The 18,299-nt window shown below is 41.1% G+C and overlaps 1 protein-coding gene across 50 annotated transcripts in view; it reads right to left on the bottom strand.

Annotated features, from left to right (window-relative positions):
* SORBS2 (sorbin and SH3 domain containing 2) overlaps positions 1-18,299 on the bottom strand; it is a 182,169-nt gene that overhangs the window by 138,941 nt on the left and 24,929 nt on the right. For all 50 annotated transcript variants that reach the window (XR_014551923.1, XR_014551924.1, XM_083629937.1 and 47 more), the window contains exon 3: positions 12,848-12,985. The gene's annotated coding sequence lies outside the window, so the exon portion shown is untranslated. The remainder of the gene's footprint in view (positions 1-12,847; positions 12,986-18,299) is intronic.

Genomic DNA, 18,299 nt, shown 5'->3' with positions numbered 1-18,299 from the left:
CTTTAGGACATTTGGAAGTTACGTAAAATCATTTTGAAAGAAGTTCAAATAAATCGTGTACCGCAGATCAGGAAAGTTACACACCAAGTACAAGAAGATGCCAGAATGGTAAATGAGCGAAGTCAAGGAAGGAATGTTATTGCTGTTAATGTGTTTTGTAAGCCTCTTTGAGTAACTCATTTTTGGAGGGGAAAAGTGGACTGCAATTTTTGTGTGTAAGTGGTATAAAATAATAATAATAGCAAGAATTATTCCTTTAAAAAGTATATTGCTAAAAAAACAACACCCCACTGGCTTCTGAGAAACATCTGGCTGGTTACTATGGGGCTGAAAAAGATAGCAGACTAGATGACTCTTGGTCTGCTCCAGCAAAGCTCATCTTATGTTCTGGTGGAAATCAATTAGTAAGAAAAAGTTAGTTACCAGCTAATCTTTTGATAATGCAAGTACCCACATAATACTTGAATATTTTTGATCACATGATAAATAGAAGTTCTTTTGGGTGGCATGAGAATTTAATCAGAAATACAGCACAGGCAAAGAGGTTAAAATCCACTTCCACCAGCACTTCAGTCCTGATGTAAGTATCACACACTGTAGCAGCAACAACAATATGGAACATCCTATTAACAAATCCTGCATTACATCCATTTTGGCTCCTAGCCTCACATATATGCACAGAAGGAAGAATGGAAAAACCACTATTTTGCAATGTGCCAGAAAGAAACATTTAGGAAAAGAGGAGGGGAAGTAACACTTGCATGATTTGAAAAGCAAGAGTTAGCTGTGGCCTTGTGAAGATTGATTAATTTCCATCAGAAACAAAAAGATTACTAGATAAGACAAGGAAACCCATCAGGCAAAGAGAACACGAGCAATTTGCTTCTAGCTTGGCTTAGTCAGCACTATAAAATATTGATGAATACTGCTGCTTGAAACAGCATCTTGTAGTGAGGAAAGTGCTATTACTTTGAACTTTATCCACTGGTGACTTTAGTAATATAAAGTAGGAAAGATGGTTTTATAGAAGTAATGCACTTTTTTCCCAAGGAGAGTATATTTACTTAATATCAAAGGAACATGAAGGCATGCCCTTTCAACATCCAATTTTTTTCCATGATCTTTACTGTGCAACTTGAAATCTACACCAGTCAAATTTAAAATTTACAGCATTTGATTTGAGGAATTTGTGGGCCTCCTACATTCTATAAGTGAAATAAACTTAGTAATACCATATAAAATTATCACTATTACATCTGATGACCTAAAACTCAGAGCTATAGCTCAGAATTGGAAAACACATGTCTTTGCACGGAAAAGGTCCCATGTTCCCTGAATCTCAAGGTAAAGGATGTTGGGAAACAGAGCTCAGAATCAGCAATGCCTAATACCCTAAAGCAGGTCCCCTCAACCCAGTGCCCTTCAAATGTTTAAAACTAAAACTCCCATCGATGCCCACCAGCATTGACAATGGTCAGGGATGATGGGATTTATAAGCTGGATCTACACTGATCTGTAAAAACGCTGTAAAAATGTAATACAGCACTCAATGCAATTTTCCATTGCTGACAGATTGCTGCTGTACAGTGCCCTCTGGTGTCACATTTTAATAACACATTTTAACATTATAACCAATCAGTGTAGATTTGTCCATAGTCCAAAAGATGTGGAGGGCACTAAACTGGGAAAGGTTGCTATGGAGAGCCTGACAGTTGAAGTAAATAGCTCTCAACTTGATGAACCAGTGATCAAGCTTCATAAAGCCAGTTTCAAACTCACAAAATTAAAACCACGTGCTTCTCAGAGAATAGTAGTGCTCTTGTAGTGTCTCAATTAATTGTACACATCAGCCTTCCTCAACTTGATGCCCTTCAACCTAGTGCTGCACTCCCTTTCAGTATAAGATCTCCATATAATTATTTCATATTTTTATGCTGGATGTCTCTGCATTGTTCTTTCTGTTGTGGGCCTCCCAGTTTCAAGTTATGCCTATTTTGACAAGCCAGTGTTGCTTCTGCATTTGTAGGTCCATGATCACCAGCTGCCATGGACCAAGGGGTGCCTATGGTTGAAGTTAAACAATATGGTTGTTCATGGCTACAGACAGAGATTTGCCAGGCCATAAATTGCACAACCTGCTATCATTTACAATGTTATGTCGATAGGCAAGAAGTGGCTTAGCTGCCAACAGACTTTCGGAACATCTGTTTGCCCTTAGGTGAATGAAATGCAATGACTGGATGCACATGGGGTCATGTACCAATATAATACAAACCCAGCATAAGGTACTAAAAATACTGCTTGAATATTCTACTTTCACTCCCTCTTGTCAGTTTCAGTCACCAAGCTGTGAGGCTTATCACTGGGAAGACCTCTCTACAGCACAGCATGCATTTTAGCTAAATGAGAAGAAACTGCCACACTTTGTCAGATCTGAAAGTACTGAGTTGTATAATTGTTAAGTACACATTCTTCTACTTTAAGGCTAACAGAAACCTATGGCTGTCACAAGAAGAGGCTTACTTTCCTAACAGACTGAATGTTTATTAAATATCAGGAACAGAGCAGGCTTTTTATATATACAACTGCATTAAGTCAATTCCTTAAAGGTTTACACTGCATTGATGCAGCAGGTACAACCATTTCAGATCTTTAGGTATTTGACAGCAAATCATGCACAGGGCTTACATAGTGCTTTTCAACATTCACACACACACATATCAGTAATTCTTACAATACATCTGTGAGATAGATTAATAAGTTTATCCCAATACTGTCTCTGTGTGTTTGTGTGTGCGCAGGGTGGCAATTAAGAATGAAAGTTCATGGATGAGCCATTAGGCTGGATTCAACTAAGTTGTTGTGCAACTGGAACAAGGGCCACTTGTGCAATGAGATTCCCCTCTCTCCTCTCCTTGTGCCCTCTAAGCCTGCTATGGAGGGTTGGGGGAAAACCCAGGTTTGGGGGGCATGGTGTGTGTGTGGGGGGGAGGACGGGGAAAACTCCATTGTGCGAGTAGACCTCACTTCACCTGTGCATATCCCACTTAATGCTCCATTTAATTATTTAAAAATAATAATTAATAGCAGCAGGAACTGAAGTTGGATCAGGGCTTGGTGAGAGCTTTAACTCTTAGTCTACACCCTTGCCTACCCTCTAGACACCTACACCAGTCACACCCCCTGACCGACATGCTGTCACAGTCAGTCTTATGAGGGTCTATGTGCGTGCAGATGTAAGCAGGGCTCACTCCATGAGGAAAGAAACCCACACTGATCAGCATTCATGGCCCTGTGTAAGGGGCATTGCCCTCATACATCCACACAGTCAGACACAAATTTCCCCTTTGGCTGGTGGGGGGCATAGCCAATGTGCACACAGGTGTCTGTGGGGCGGGGCTTGGTTGCTTTTACATGCGAGGTCCCCTCTTGCATTCACCCTGAATGCCTGAAGGCAGCTACAATAAGGTGTGGGAAGCTGAAGATCCTTTAGATGGCAAGTGGGTTTCATATTTTGAATTTTGTGGCTCCCACTGTTAAGTGGTGCAAACAACTCAATTAAGTCCTATCCGTATCTTAGAAAGAAACTAGCCAGTGCTGACCAGACCGCAGCACTAACATTGTACTATGTAGGTGCTGCTAAAAGTAGTGCCAGTGTTGCCGAAAGCACACACAGTATTGAACAGGGTGATTTAGATGCAGTATGGATCATTTTCAACAAGCTTTGCCCATGCTGATGCACACATATCATAATGCAACGCCATGAATAATGGCTCAGAGATTTACCAGCCTTCCCTGACATTCCATTGTTTCTTGTGAGACGTCTATGGTGTGTGTGTATGTGTGTGTGTGTGTGTGTGTGTGTGTGTGTGTGTGTGTTTATTAAGGGTTTGCTGTACAAATCTTTCACATGTATGAGAATTAAAAATAAAAATTTTAAAAATCCTGTAAAACTATCTACAAACCACAGCACACTTTGGAGACAGATATTCTGACAAGATTAATAATAATAAAAAACCTGCTTAAGAACTACTGTTGGGTGAGACCTTGTATTTATACGTGTGGAAACAGATACTTTCAGAGAGTATCTAGGTGGTGTGTTGTTTTTTTAAATGAACCCAGTTCTGTCATCCTTAATGTCAGCTAAATCAATGGACTCTTTGTGGAATCAGGTGGTAGGCAGTATAAGGAGGTTCAAAGCACAAGGTTCTGTTTTAACAGGTGTGCTTTTACCTATTTTATGATCCCCAGAAAGTGGGGTTTTCCCAATTTTGTATTAACCTCAGAGGGTTCAAAATTATTTATGGGGTTATTCACTATTTAAGGCGAAATGGCAGCTGTTTCATGAATAAGGAAATATTTAAGGGAAAACAGGGCCATTCAGACAGCTGCATTAATGCACCAATAACCACAGTGATGTTTCATGGAGGATAACATGCCCAGCGTGGCCCAGTGGTCGACGATATTGACATAAGGCAATGTGTACAACTCACATTTGTAGGTAATCTAAGGCCCTTTTTTACAATATTGAAGCAGTGCAGGAATCATATCTCCACAGCTCTTTCCCCCACCTTTTTAACATTTGGAAGCTCAGACTCACATGGGGTGTGGGTGTGTTCCAGTTGTGTAAGACTCTTTTGTAAGAGAGGGCAGTGACTGGATGGGAAGGACTGTGTGACTGGCCACATACACTAGTGGTTCTGGCTTCCAAACCAGGGAAGAGACTCTTACGGCGTAAGACTTATGCTGGTGTGAGAGATCTCTAGCTCTGTTTAAAGGAGAAACAAATATCATTTTGACCGTATTTAGCAACATGATTTGTCTGCCAGGCAGTTTTGTTCATTAAACAAATGAGCACTCCTGTTTCCACAATTCAGCACTAAAAAAAAAAGAAATTATACAAAATATTTCCAAATATATGTTATTATATTAATGCATTGCTACGTGTTCACCATCATTTTCCGGGTCATGTGGCCAGCATGACCAAACCGCTTCTGGTGCAACGGAACACTGGGACGGAAACCAGAGCGTAAGGAAACGCCGTTTACCTTCCTGCCACAGCAGTACCTATTTATCTACTTGCACCGGTATGCTTTCAAACTGCTAGGTTGGCAGGAGCTGGGGCAGAGCAACGGGAGCTCACGAACCGCCAACCTTCCGATCGGCAAGCCCAAGAGGCTCAGTGGTTTAGATCACAGCGCCAGCCACATCTCTCTAGTAAAGGTAAAGGTACTCCCAGAGTAGTAGGTATAGGCCTGAAGCCTTAAAGATGTCTTCAGGTGCTCACATGAATGTTCAAAGGGTGGACAGGAGAATGCATGCAAAGCTGCTGCCCACATCAATGTGTGTACTGCTTCCCTCTCAGTTCCTGCCTGAGTGCAAGTAGAACCATCTATGTGATCAGGGACCCTGGTAAAGTAAGATCCCTGATAATGTAAGGTGTTCTACCCACTATTTGCAGACCTTCCCCACTCAATGTAGGGAAAGTCCAGGACTGAGGGTGTGGGACAAGAAGCAAGGGGATGTTGGGGGCAGGACCTATGCCCCATCCACAGATATAGCATTCATATGTTGAGGCAAAAGCCTGAACACACCCTTAGTTAAACACACATGGCTTCCTGAAAACAACATTAAGAGAAAAAACAGAGCTCCAACAGAAGGCTTCATCTGAACATCTGTGGACTGGAAACTGTTTTCTTAAGAAGATCCCCCCCCCTTTACTTTTGCAACTCAATCTATTTTGCTCCTCATTTACTACAAATATACAGCCTTGCTCTCACGACTATGTAATTTTCACTGCTGTTTAAAAGACTTTGCATAGGAGGTGAATGAGTAGGAATAAACTGTGGGCGCACTCTGGTTTCAAAACGAACTGTAGCTCTGCTACTGATTCAGCGTAGTGTGAATCATACACTTGAGTATCTACTAATGAGGATATGCAAATAAAAATATTTCAGACCTGCTATACTAGAATCAATGTAGACAAGAGGTGGTTCTGCTCTGTGCAGAGGGGAACTGGGATTATGCTCACATCTTCTTCTGAACCTGGGTAGGTGGCGAGACTGAGCCTCAAAAAGTGGGGCCAAAAGTAGGATATGCACAGCAACTGACTACCCAGAAACAAGAAGTCAGAAGCCCAGACAAATAGGGTGTGGTCTAGACGTTATTTCCATCACTGAAAACCCAGAGAGTGATTCAGCTGAACACCATCCCTCTGCATTCTTTCTCTCTGTGTTATTTCTAGATATGCCGCCGAAAGTAAGTGACAGAGAATTAAGAAATGAGAAGGGTGTGTGTGTTGACAAATGTACAAGAAAGTGCCTAACTAATGAGCTGAAAAGCAATTCTTCAATAACCCTAGATGAAGAGAAAAACAATACTCTCTTACAATACGCCTGTCACAATACCAATTCATATTCATTCTCATTCTCATTCTCATTCTCATTCTCATTCTCATTCTCATTCTCATTCTCATTCTCTCTCTCTCTTCCATACCAGCTGTCAGGGAGTGGCAGGATGATGAGTGTGCACTAGGGGGAGGGAGGCTGGAGTGTGACTTGGGAGAGGGAGTCAGTGATTTGTGAGGAACTGGACTGGCCAGGAGACAAGAGTCAGAGGGTAAGAAGTTTCAGAGCTTGAGCGTGGAACAAAGAATGGGTGAGAAGAAGAGGAGGAAGAAGAGGCAAGTCAGGCAAGTGAAAGACCAGGTGCTTCCTCACCTTCTCTTGAACCACTGTCTCCAAGAACCAGGAGGGGATTTAAAAGGGATAAGCAGGGGAAGCTTTCATGTAGGTGTAGTTTCCAGTTGTACACAGCCTGTCGGGGGAAGGTACATAAACTGGTAGAGGGGGAGTGGTCCCCTGTTGTGGCAACTGCTCCATAGGGCGTGGACCTAGGAATTTCTAAACCTGCCCTTGCGACAGAGGGCATTACTCCCCCTCCCCCCGATTCTTGAAGGTGGATAAGCTGCCTAAAGGTTTTAAAGGTAGCATGAGGGCTCAAGAAGTCATTTCTTTGTCTTTGCCCCCATTCAAGTAAAGAGGAGGATAGAATCTTTTTTTTAAAAAAGGAAGAGATATCCAGGGCTCAATAAAACAACACACAAGTTCACTAAATAAATTCATTAATAGTGAGAAGCTTGTCAGACTAAAAGAAAAACCGGCTGAGGCTGTAGGATGCCTACGAAACTGAACTGCGAAACACACTCATACCTTGAGCCTAAACAAGTGTAATCAGAAGTCAGTCCTATGCAAGCTCTCACTCCAAATTACTAAAAACTTCAGGCTCTAAGTAGGTGAATATGTCAATTTTGGCTTCTCTCAGTTTCTCACTCTTCCATTCTTAAGTTCTGTTTTCCAAATTTCCACATCTCACAAAAATTTAACAACAGTTTAGTGCAGATTTCTCCTAATAGACACATTTTGTATGCAATTTTGCCTAATATACATTTTTTTTTGCCAAGAATTTTCCCCAATACGATGTATGAATGTACGTTATCTTCACCAATATATACATTTTAGCCAAGTATATGCATTTTTGTACATGTCATTTGGCCAGAAAAGTGCCTTGCAAAATTTGGAGGTTACAGTTTTCTAGGCTGCTTCTGTTTTGGTTCATGTATTGTTTTAGATAGTGCAGATTTGGCTAGCTTAATCTTTAAAGACAAACTGAATCAAACATCTCCCCCATCCCTACTTTGTGATTTATAAAAAGCACAGGTGTGAAGCCCCAAGAGGTGTTTCAGATAGACAGACAGGCAGAAAGACAGACAAGCAAGCAAGCTGCAAAGTGAATGACTATTTTAAATGAAGCACCAGCAAAGAGAAGGAGTTGTGTAAACCATTCCTCACTGCTTACCGGCTCCAAATCCCACAGCTCCAAAACACACAATTGCTTTTCCCTTGTGGCACTCCAAACATGTTTCATTAGCTTTGTTTATTAATTCCCAGCTTCTCCATTTCCAAGTTTAGTGCCATTCATTTAGTTTATTAATTTAATCCATTCTATATAAAAAACACCCAGAGCAGTTTACAATAAATAAAAACAGAAATAATATTTGTTTTCATCTCCAACCCAGCTGGGGAATGTGCTTTCTTTGTATGCATTTTAAGAAAGTCACTCCAGTGAATTCATAACACATATTTGATCTGTAACATATAGCTTACCCCTTAAAACCAAGAGATTTCCCTTCTTTCTACACAATTTTGAACCCTACAATGTATTCCTCAATGTAAGCAAATGTTACTCCCCTCTCTGACATTTATTTTCTCTTCCATTAACTATTAACTTATACAAAGGAATGAACAGTAAATTTCCAACTATTGATTTGACCTCAATGCTTTATTTGTGTTAAATTTTTTCCCCTAAGTTTCAAGCTTCCTCAATGTTGCAGCCACTTACTTGGGAGCTCTTTCCCCCAAATTATGTGAAAGAAGCTGGTTGTGCTTTCTTAAACTAAGGAAAATGCACTATGCTTAAATTCAAAGACATTTTATCCTTCATTATTCATGCACATGCTCCATATTAATCCCCTTAACACTTACATTTCATAACTAAGGGCTTAACCACACTTACCTGTCCTCCATGCTTTCCAGGCATAGCTAGTGCTTTAAGCTCCTTGCCTAAATACATTTTTTTGAGCTCCCTCCCCCACAAACTCTACTCTTTAAAGCTGAATCAGAGCAAATGGCAATTCACGGACCCATGTCTGGAAAGAGTGGGGCAAAAGGTGTGGGCAATCCCTAAGCCTTGTGAGTCCTAGCTACTGTTAGGTTTCATTGGACCTTTATCTATCCTTCCCATGTCCCTCCAAACTATCTTATCAATCATGTAGTCCAGGGTTTCCTAAACCTGGGTCTCTAGCTGTAGCTGATGGGCTACAATTCCCATCATCCCTGACTACTGGTCCTGTTAGCTAGGGATGATGGGAGTTGTAGTCAAATAGCAGCTGGAGACCAAAGTTTGGGAAATGCTGACATAGTCCTATGAAACTGGATTCCATCCATGCACCCAAATCCAGAGACCAGGGCAGACTCCACTGTGCACACAAGGCTCTAGTAGCCACAAGCAACTCCATTCATGTCAATGAAAGAAGCAAATCTGCAATTGGAAGAAGATGTACCTAATATGAACCTGCATTTTCTATTGAAAATGCTGTTTGGGGTGAAGAGAGCTCCATACGTATGTTAGGTGCTTTGGACAGATCAGTGGGGTGGGATTTTCAAGAAGCAATACATTTTTGAAAGCAATATTTCTACAATGCACTGTATTAATTTTACACTGGAAACTAAATTCAGAAACATTCCAAGATGAGGTGGCATTTTCATTGTCAATAGCCTAATAAAACACACATGTGTGCATTTTCTCATTTGAATATTTATAAAAACACAGGAGGCAGTTCATTTTACAATCCTCTGCATGGTTACTCAAAAGTACATTCTGTGTTCAGGTTAAGTACATAGCATTGCAGTCTTATTCAGCTAATGGCCCAGTATGGACAATTATTACCAGCTTCATAAAGCCATAGTTTATTAAGCCAGGAATTGCCTCTTCCCACCCTTCACATCAGATGCCAGTGAAAAGATCCAGCTTGTATTGAGTCAGAGTTCCTTGCTATGGTTGAATCAGGGAAATCTGTCTTAAAGTTGGTTAACAAACCAGGAAAATAAGCCAGGAGTGCTCAACTCAACACTCATTCCTGGCTTAATAAACCGTGGTTTATGAAGCAGAGAATAATTGTCCAAAATGGGTCAAAGTCAATTATGCCAAGTACTCCTTTTACTCATAGCACTGAGCTTTTGAAGGCTTACAGTGTTCCCTGGGAGTGAAACAGGTAAGTTAAACAAAAAATGCAAATGGGGAAATTTCGTATTACTTTTTCTCTAACATACTTGACACCACCATTGGAGAGTGAACAAAGAACACACTGTCAAAGACGAAACCTGCACAGAATGTTACCACTTGTTTTCTATGAATGCAGAGGTATATTTACTAAAAGAAATACATTCCATTCCTCTCCAGAGATTTCTCCTTCATTCAGAAGAACTACAGTGCTGTGTTCATAGTGTTTGGATTCCAGGTTACATCAACATTTCAGTTACAGACCCCTATTTGCAGGAGCAATATTAGTTTGATATATTTAAAAAATGCAACCTTAGACTTCAATTTGGCATTGCTTGGTTCCAATTGGAGAAGAATTTTAAGTGTATGTAATTTGGCTTTTGTGAACTAAGTGAGGGCACTTAAATATTAAACAGAAAATAATAATGTAGAAGACATTGTTCGGCACATAAATCCTTTAATTCAAATTTTATTTCCATGAAAACTAATACTCCATACTTTGGTAACTTCCAGACTGGATTATTGTTATGTACTCTACATGGGCTGCCCATGATGAGACCCAAAAAATTCAGTTTGCTCCAAAATGCAGCAGTCAGGTGCTCACATTAGTGTTTAAAGCCCCCCCCCAACCCTTTGGATATTAAGATCAGCAGCAGAGGCCCTCTTAGCAGTTCCACCAGCTTCATAAGTTCGGGGGCTTGGATAGGGCATTCTTTGTGGCTGCACCTAAAGTTGTGGAATTCCCTCTGCACAGAGGTTCATCTGGCACCTTCATTATGTGCTTCCTGCCACATGCTGAAGACTCACTTTTTCACTCTGGTCTTTGACACCTGAGTTATGTTTGTAGGACCCACCCTATTCTCTTGACTGCAATTTGTTTTAAACTGATTTTAATATCGTATTTTTAAATTGCTGTAACCAGCAAAGGGAGTTTAGGGTGGAAAGCAGGTAGGAAATCGAATAAGTACAGTGGCATAGCAAGGTCAGGCGGTACCCGGTGTGGAAAATTTATTGCCCCCCCCCATTGAAATCTAGTTGGACTCCCAAGAGACTGTGATCTACTCACAGTATAAAAAGACTGGCTGTGATCTACCCATTGTCATTGTTGCTGAGCTTTTTAAGGGAAGGATTGACCAAAGTTGTTAAGCTTTTTCAGGGGTTGCAGGGTTTGGGCCCTGAGTTGAGAGGGCTTCTGCTTCTCTCCTTCCCTCCACTCTCCACTTGTTTGCTTGCTTGCCTCCTTCCTGTCCTCTGTCTGCCTGCGGGGCTGTCAAAACGAAGCAGCACAAAGCGGCGCAACTACCCCCTTCCCCCGACGGCTCCAGGTAGGCAGGAGTCGTGGGCGGGTGGCACGCTGAATGTCACCCCCTCGGTGATGACACCCAGGGCAGCCTGCCCCCACCTTGCTCTGCCCCTGTAAGTAATAATCATATTTCTGCAGTAGGGTGTGCAAAGCACTTGCCAGTTTCTCCTCCCCCTGCCATAGGTCTGTCCAACTGTGAAAGTAACAAAAACAAGAGGAAGTACCTACAAGACTACTACTATTTGTAGGGTGGACACAAGGTACCTTTAAGCTTTTTAAGCTCTTTCTCAATGGTACCTTCTTCTGAAAAATAGTCATCTTCTTTTGAATGGTTTCACTAGAGATCACACCCCTTCTGGATTTGCACGTTATGCCCCTTATCATATAAAATGACCCAAGCCTTAATTAAAATCAACATTAGATTCACCCTCTGGCTTATCATTAGCAACAATACAAGTCAAAGATTCCAGGGATGAGAACTGAGTGGTGGTGGCATTGTTGGTATGATGTTCCCTCTCTAAGGGGTGGAGGTTAATAAGCCCACCCTTCCTATTCTTAGATGAATTCGTAAAACATTTTAATTCCATAAAGGGCTTTATGATTGATTTCTGCTGTTTTTATTTCTCTGTTCTGGTTTTTAAATGCTGTTATGCTTTTATCTTCATACTGTGCTTTATTGTTATGCTCTTATTGTGAAGCTCCTTTAGAAAACTAGTTTGAAAAGCAGGATATAAATAACTAGCAACAATTTCCTTCCCTTCATCCACATTTTCCTGGGAATTGGCAGTCTACCCACCAACCTTTCAGCTAAGGTGGGTGCCTTTTTTCAAAGCCAACAGAACATTTGCATAAGGAAGCTTTAACCCTTCATCACTGCATCTCATTGCTGGACAGTGGTCAGACCAAGGAGTCTGACAGAAAAAAAGGGACAGGTCACGACCGAAGGATTTCAGGAAGGCAAGTGGAGCTACTTATATACTTTTGCTATTCAAGAAGCAAGTTGCAAGGCAAAGTTGAGAAGAGATTAATAAACTGAAGGCAGAAGAAGGCGGCGGCAACCCATAGCAAGTATATTTTCAGCAAAATGAAGAGATAAAGCTTTTCCTGTACCCACTTCAGGCTGTCATTGGAAGGCTGGCGACGGCTGTCACTGCAGATACTGAAATGAATTCTGAACATTTACTGTATCAGAATACCAAGGACTAAGGAAATGCAGATCAACTGAAAAATATACAATTACATTCCCTTATTTCCCTCCCTTTTTTCCAGGGGAAATGGAGTATGGCAGCAAATTATAGTATTCCGAGTTTCAAGTACTTGAAAGCTAGCAAACAATTTAAAAAGAAAGTCACTGACTAGTTTGCTTCAGACCTTTTCAAAAGCAATTACCAGACCAAAGAAATTAATAGGAAAAATAAATTATTTTCTTAAAAACAAAATTAGCATTTCATTAAATTTCCTGAATTACTATTTATTTAGCAATACACAGCATAAATCTCACATGCCTCTGCACACCCTTAGCTTGCTGAGGTTTCAAAGAGACTCTCTCTCTCTCTCTCTCTCTCTCTCTCTAAGAAATACCAACTCTCTATGGCAGGTTCTTACAGTATGTTAATTAATGACCAAGGAATGCCAGCTATGAATGCAGAATGAAATTGTAAATCCCTAACACACACACAAGCAAACACACAAAGAGAAAATTACCGGTCAGACGAGTCTTCTTGTTTTTCAGATGTAGGAGATTTTAATATTTTTGTTCTTGTACATCAAGATCTTGTTAACTCAGTCCTTTCTTAATGTTTAGCTTCTGCAAAGGTCTAAGTTTAACTGAAGAACAAGAACCTGCAATAGAGAGGAAAAGAGAGGGCGATAAGAGCATGAAAGAATTTCAGCTGCTGGCTGCAGCTACTGTTCTAGGAGCATTTGAGCTATTTTCAGCACTGGACGGGTTTGTCTGCAATAAGAGAAACCAGAAAAGTACACAGGCAGGAAACTCACAACAACTTTGTTCACTGTTCAGATTCCACATCCAAACTTGCAATGCTGAGCAAAATCAGTTTTCAGACAATTTAAAGCAGCATGCTGCACAAGAAATAAACCCTGATTGACTTCATTTTTCTTGGAACGGGTGACCAGCCTGGAAAATACTGTAAATATTGTGCCTCCTTTTAATAGCATCAACCCAGATTCTTTGAATGAGGAGCTTTCTCTTATATGCTTTATTTTGCTTCCAAGGCTTTTAGATCTCACTGGCTCACTTGGCTTCCTAAAAGGGAAACCAGAAGTTTATTTCCTGTTTGCAACAAAATGTTTGGAATCTGCAACCCTTCTATTTTTGAATGCTTAGTGACCTAAGAATGATTGTTGACTCTATAGCGTTTATGTGACAAGGGAAATGAGGAGCCAATTGATATTGCAATTGCCCACCTATTCACTACTGCAGAGAAGGAACAACTGCCGAAGGTTTCTTCGTGTTGGGATACTATGGTAAGCATACTCATCAGGTACATTACAACAAGAACAACTTTAATATCTGCATCTATATATAACACTTTCAACTGTTCAAAATGGTTAGTGTACATTATCCTGAAAGAACCCTGTAAAATAAATCAATATTACTTATTTTGTAAATGGGGTGACTGAAGCTGAGGTGGGGGGCAGCTTATGTAAGTTTATGGAAAAGATGAGATTCAAACCCTCAACTTCCTGATTCCAGAGGATCAGTCCAGACACCATTTTCACACTGGGGAATAAAGAACACTAACTTATTAATTAGCCTATCACCCCAAAAATCTTCCATCATTATAGATGTGGGAGATTTAAAACGGAAAAGGAAGAAGAAATTGCTGCCGTTTGCATGGCCAGGAATGGAAATGAGTCAAGCGAATACAATCAATATTTTTTTTACATTACCGTTGTGGTTGTTTTTTTAATGTCCACAAATGACATGTAATTAATGAAAAAAATGGTTTGACATGTCCCTTGCATCAAAATATATGTAAGTTAGGTAAATACTTTGCAACTTACATTAAGTAGAAGATAACAAGATGAATAACGTAGTACTAAACAAACTGCAAGGGACACGGGTGGCGCTGTGGTCTAAACCACAGAGCCTAGGGCTTGCCGATCAGAAGATCGGCAGTTCAAATCCCTGCGACGGGGTGAGCTCCCGTTGCTCAGTCCCTGCTCCTGCCAATCTAGCAGTTCAAAAGCACATCAAGTGCAAGTAGATAAATAGGTACCGCTCCAGCGGGAAGGTAAATGGTGTTTCCGTGCGCTGCTCTGGTTCACCAGAAGCGGCTTAGTCATGCTGGCCACATGATTCGGAAGCTGTCTGCAGACAAATGCTGGCTCCCTCAGCCAGTAAAGCAAGATGAGCGCCACAACCCCAGAGTCGTATGCAACTGGACTTAACGGTCAGGGGTCCCTTTACCTTTACTCAAACTGCTGTGGAACAGAAACAGCGATGGTTGTGGGGCAAATACAGGTCGGAACAGAAATTGCTGCCTTCTTATATGCCATCATGCCAGAGAACTTTCCTGGATGTCCTCTACAAACATCTTTCCTAACTGGGAAACCCTTCATCACCAATAAACAACCCTCATCTCTAACGATTTATCTTGCAGTGCCCTTCACAGGACTTTTATTTCCACTAGATTGGAAAATTAGTTTATTGATCCTCATATCAAGGGATGGGGAGAAATTTACTCAGTCCACATTTTAATGCAAACCCATCAAATTTGCACTTTATGAATCAATGAATGAACCCTTCAAAATTCACACTTCTCCAGCGTTTGTGATGCAGCTCTCTATCCAAAGAGTGCATCCAAAATGTGTATATTAGAGGAAAATGCATGCAAAAAATGCAGATATTGCTGAAAATAATGTGCAAAACACTGATTGTATTAGGGGAAATTGCTTACAAAAATGTGTGTATTTGGAGAAGTGTGCACAAGAATGCAAATGAAAATTAACTAACATATGTGGGACATACAAAAGACTGGAAAAATAAAAAACTGGGTGATGAGATTTTTTTTCTGGTTCAGATCATTCCTCATCTAATGCACTCAGAATGGCAACAGAAGGATCAATATCACCAAGACCACAAATGAAAATCGAATGTTGCCTATTTTGGAGTGGTTCTGCAACATTATTGTTGTTTGCAAAGTGGTGCTCAAAAGCTTTGTTTCAAAAGCAAACACAAACAGCACTTTACTAAACAACCAATGCAATAATCTTGCAACTTCCTGTCCTCGCTGCATGTGACTGACAACTTCCTTCTCTTAAAGGTACAGGCAAACTTTATAGAACAGGGGTAACCAACATAGTGCCCTACAGATGTTTTGGGCTACAGTTCCCATCCGTGCCAACCAGCATGGCCAATAGTGAGGGATAATGGGACTTGCAGTCCGTAACTTCTGGGAGGGCACCATGTTGGCTACATCTGTTCTAGGAAATGCCTCAGGAACCAGTAAGGTGTATTGGTTAGTGTATCAGACCAATGGGTGACCCTGGGCCAACCATTCACTCTCAGTTTAACATACCTCACTGGGTTGCTGCGAGGATAAAAATGGGGAAAATGAGAAAACGATGTGTGTCTCCTTGAACTCTAAAAAGGGAAAGGTGGGATATAAATGTAAAAATAAATACATAAAATAAAAATACAGGACACTATAGGAGAATCTCAGTTGAGCAATGGATCATTCAAATACATGTGCTTGTTACAGGAGTTGTAAAATCAAGATTCATAAAAGATATCCAGTAAAAGAGTTCAGGATTGAACGAGTCCTGGATTAAATACAGTGGTACATCTGGTTAAGAACTTAATTCATTCTGGAGGTCCATTCTTAACCTGAAACCGTTCTTAACGTGAGGTACCACTTTAGCTAATGGGGCCTCCTGCTGCTGCTGCGCCGCCGGTGCACGATTTCTGTTCTCATTCTGAAGTAAAGTTCTTAACCCGAGGTACTACTTCTGGGTTAGCGGAGTCTGTAACCTGAAGTGTTTGTAACCCGAGGTGTTTGCAGGCAGCTGGTTCTTGCCTGGAAATGACAGCAGTTCCCTGTTCTATCTCTCACCAAGGAACAAGTTCCAGTTCTAGCTGCTTTTCAAAGAACTACCCCTGTTCATTCCAGCCCTAAATACTACACTGGGCTGCTTGCTCCACATCTCCTTCAACACTGCTGTTTTGGGGTTTTTCCACACTAAGGAGATACAGCTACTCTTGTCCCAGCCAGCAAGATGCAAGAAAAAACAAACGTATGATGCTCTGCAGAGCTATATTTCTTTCCTTTCCCTGAAACAGTCTCCTGAAGCAGACAGCTTCCATCCACCTTCAGATCCCCTCATTTACCAGCGGCACAAAATTCAGTCTTGCAACTTGATTGTTTTGCTGTAAATCTATCTTACCTGTCACTTTGATAGCATTTACTAAGCTTGTTAAGTAGCACTGCTTTTGGGGTGAGTTAATCATTTGCAGCAACTGCCCACAATAATTCTTCGCTTTTGCTCGATTTCAAGAAACATGTTTTATAGGTCGCAAATATTATTAAAAATTTTGCAGCCAGCCTGTCTGTCTCCAGGACATGACAGATTTCCATAACTCTGAAAACAGCCATGCCAAAAAAGAAGTCCAGAAACATCACCCTTAAATCTAGACAACTGCTTGCCAAATATTTTGCTACACCCTACGTTTTGAAATGGGGATGGGGAACCTTTGGCCCCCTAGATGTTGCTTAACAACTCCCATAAACCCCAGCCAGCGTGGTCACTAGTCAGGGTCTAGCTGGATTTGTACACCAACAATGTTTAAGACCAAAGGTTCCCCACTCCTGTTTTAGGCAATGTTATTGATATTGCTTGCCATTTTTGATAATACTAACATTTTAGCAAAGATATGAAAGCTTTTGGGAAAGTATTAAGTCAGTCGTACATGCATTTGCCCATCAGCTGTTAGCCATAATAGCAAAACAGAACCATATTCACAGACAGCATACCTTGCAATGCCAGATGCTGGGGAGAAACAGTGAGAAGCTATCACCTTCACACACTGCTTAAGAACACAGAGATACATCAGGCTGGCTGCTTATGGGCAATCATTTTGCCATTACCCTCTAGATCAGGTGTGTGCACCACATCATGTGATCGATTATGCTGGGCAGGGCTTACCTGGGTTCCTCAACATTTTATTCAGATTGGTGCCCCTGCTGCCTCTGAACCTAGAGTAGGGTCTCCAGCTGTTTTTGGACTACAGTTCCCATCATCCTAGACCACTGGGCCTGCTAGCTAGGGATGATGGGAGTTGTAGTCTAAAAACAGCTGGAGACCCAAGTTTGGGAAACCCTGTTCTAGGATCCTCCCACATATTTGCAATCCCTTGTCAGTTTTATACTAAAGTTAAACCTTTGGAAAGGCCACTTCCTGAGCTTGCCACACCACACACCAACTGCTGGTCCTTTGCGCTTGTTTCTCTTTCTGTGAAAGCATGTGTGACTATGAGTAGAATATGGGCCTCTCCTGTAAGAAGGTAAGAAAGGAGTTTTCAACATGTTCCCTGGCCAAGTTCTGGTGGAGACGTCCTTCCCTGTGTTACACCTATGGTGGAAGGGTGGCTGCGGTGATCAGAGAAGACTTCCTTGTGGAAGCTGTGCAACACATCACATCATGAGTTTCAGTGGTCCCCTCTTTTGCTGTTCAACAACTGGTGAACTTTTTTGTATTCCCGCAAGCTTCTGCAATGCTTGGGAGACTACTTTAATCTGTCATGTCTGATCTCTATTGTATTTTAATTATGTTATGGTTTTACTATCAAATTGCAGCTTTTAACTGATCTAAGTCATCTTGAATGGTGTATACATCAGAGGGGTGCTGGTAAATATTCTCTAATAAATAAAGAAGGGTCGGCTGGACTGTTGTGGGCAACAGACCACTTACTGAAAGGGTGTTATAACTATTCCCATTAACAGTTAAAAGCAAATGGAAAATAAAATTGGAGACATGTGAATGCCAAAATCTAGTCCTCAAGTCCAGTAAAACTGACCTACTTCATGACTGCCTACTGCAGAAGACAGCTAAAACAAGCAACTCCTTTCTGCATACTGTCATAAGCAGAAACACATTTGAAAATCCTAGGAGTGAATTGAAATGCTTAAGAGTC

Source organism: Podarcis filfolensis (assembly GCF_964270895.1).
Source record: "Podarcis filfolensis genome assembly, chromosome: 9".
In the NCBI taxonomy this organism is placed as follows: Eukaryota; Metazoa; Chordata; class Lepidosauria; order Squamata; family Lacertidae; genus Podarcis; species Podarcis filfolensis.
This window is presented reverse-complemented; position numbering and strand designations above follow the sequence as displayed.